The following is a 2,394-nucleotide window of genomic DNA, read 5'->3' as shown; positions in this document are numbered from 1 at the left end:
CATGATAATTTACCCTGCGACTAATTTCTGCTTATTTGGTAATTTTTTGCTTCCCGCATTGTCGAATGTCATTTTGTAATGTAATTTCGTGCTCTGCTGCTCTCCATCGCGTTATGCCTGTCTTATTTATTTAACAAGGCTAATAATGGGTCTCTCTGCCTGACTCGCTGTATTTTTGTTGTTGTTAAATTTTTCAAGTCAAGGGATATCAAGCATTTTGGCCATTGTTGTACTTCCTTCTTTCGGAACAACAACACCATCGTCATCATTAAAACGTGGGCGTATTTTTTCGTTATTTTGTTGTTCGCCATCCATGGGCACCTCCGCTGCACATCACATCTTTCTTCGGAACGATGGAACTTCGAACATGCAATGAAGACACCATTGTTGCAAATTTTACCCTCAGCGCGTGTTAGTCGATTTTGTTACTTCTTGCTGCCAGAAGAGAGAGCGAGTCGGCGAACAAGCGATTTCCAAATGTTGGCAACATTTTCAACAAAAACTTATCATATTCCATTGTTATGGCGAAAAATTGCGTTTGTTTGTGTATGTAGCCCTTTTGTTGTTGTTGTTCGTGGAGTAGACCAACTTAAATATCTGCCCATGAATACACTACACATTCCTCCAAAACGAGTGTGTATGAGTATACTTGTATCGTGGAGTTAAGTGGCAATTGTAGTGGTGATGATAGCCCTTAAAGGTGCACAATGGGATGGATTTTCTCCAAAGGCCAAAAAAAAAATCGTGAGACTCTTGAGTCAATTTTTTTCCTAATGAAAAAATTTGTGAGACCCTTGGGTCAATATTTTTCTATATAGAAAAAAATTCGTGAGACCCTTGTGTCAATGTTTTTCCATATAGAAAAAAATTCATGAGACCCTTGGGTCAATGTTTTTCTATATAGAAAAAAATTCGTGAGACCCTTGGGTCAATGTTTTTCGTATAGAAAAAAATTCGTGAGACCCTTGGGTCAATGTTTTTCGTATAGAAAAAAATTCGTGAGACCCTTGGGTCAACTTTTTTTCTATAGAAAAAAATTCGTGAGACCCTTGGGTCAATGTTTTTCGTATAGAAAAAAATTCGCGAGACCCTTGGGTCAATGTTTTTCGTATAGAAAAAAATTCGCGAGACCCTTGGGTCAATGTTTTTCGTATAGAAAAAAATTCATGAGACCCTTGGGTCAATGTTTTTCGTATAGAAAAAAATTCGCGAGACCCTTGGGTCAATGTTTTTCGTATAGAAAAAAATTCGCGAGACCCTTGGGTCAATGTTTTTCTATAGAAAAAAAATCGTGAGACCCTTGGGTCAATGTTTTTCTATATAGAAAAAAATTCGTGAGACCCTTGGGTCAATGTTTTTCTATATAGAAAAAAATTCGTGAGACCCTTGGGTCAATGTTTTTCTATATAGAAAAAAATTCGTGAGACCCTTGGGTCAATGTTTTTCTATATAGAAAAAAATTCGTGAGACCCTTGGGTCAATGTTTTTCGTAGAGAAACAAATTCATGAGACAGTTCGGGTCAATGTTTTTCGTATAGAAAAAAATTCGTGAGACCCTTGGATCAATTTTTTTCCTATAGAAAAAAATTCGTGAGACCCTTAGGTCAATGTTTTTTTTATATAGAAAAAAATGCATGAGACCCTTGGGTCAATGTTTTTCTATATAGAAAAAAATTCGTGAGACCCTTGGCTCACTATTTTTCTATAGAAAAAAAAATCGTGAGACCCTTGGGTCAATGTTTTTCTATATAGAAAAAATCGTGAGACCCTTGGGTCAATGTTTTTCATATAGAAAAGAATTCATCAGACCCTTGGGTCAATGTTTTTCGTATAGAAAAAAATTCATGAGACCCTTGGGTCAATGTTTTTCGTATAGAAAAAAATTCGTGATACCCTTCGGGTCAATGTTTTCGTATAAAAAAAATTCGTGAGACCCTTCGGATCAATGTTTTTCGTATAGAAAAAAATTCGCGATACCCTTGGGTCGATGTTTTTCGTATAGAAAAAAATTCGCGAGACCCTTGGGTCAATGTTTTTCGTATAGAAAAAAATTCGCGAGACCCTTGGGTCAATGTTTTTCGTATAGAAAAAAATTCGCGAGACCCTTGGGTCAATGTTTTTCGTATAGAAAAAAATTCGCGAGACCCTTGGGTCAATGTTTTTCGTATAGAAAAAAATTCGCGAGACCCTTGGGTCAATGTTTTTCGTATAGAAAAAAATTCGCGAGACCCTTGGGTCAATGTTTTCGTATAAAAAAAATTCGTGAGACCCTTCGGATCAATGTTTTTCGTATAGAAAAAAAATCGCGAGACCCTTCGGATCAATGTTTTTCGTATAGAAAAAAATTCGCGAGACCCTTGGGTCAATGTTTTTCGTATAGAAAAAAATTCGCGA

Source organism: Musca vetustissima, unplaced genomic scaffold (assembly GCF_032173495.1).
Source record: "Musca vetustissima isolate MV318-11 ecotype Yass unplaced genomic scaffold, APGP_CSIRO_Mvet_v1 utg12960, whole genome shotgun sequence".
In the NCBI taxonomy this organism is placed as follows: Eukaryota; Metazoa; Arthropoda; class Insecta; order Diptera; family Muscidae; genus Musca; species Musca vetustissima.
The sequence above is the reverse complement of the archived record's forward strand: the minus strand, read 5'-3'. Positions refer to the sequence as shown.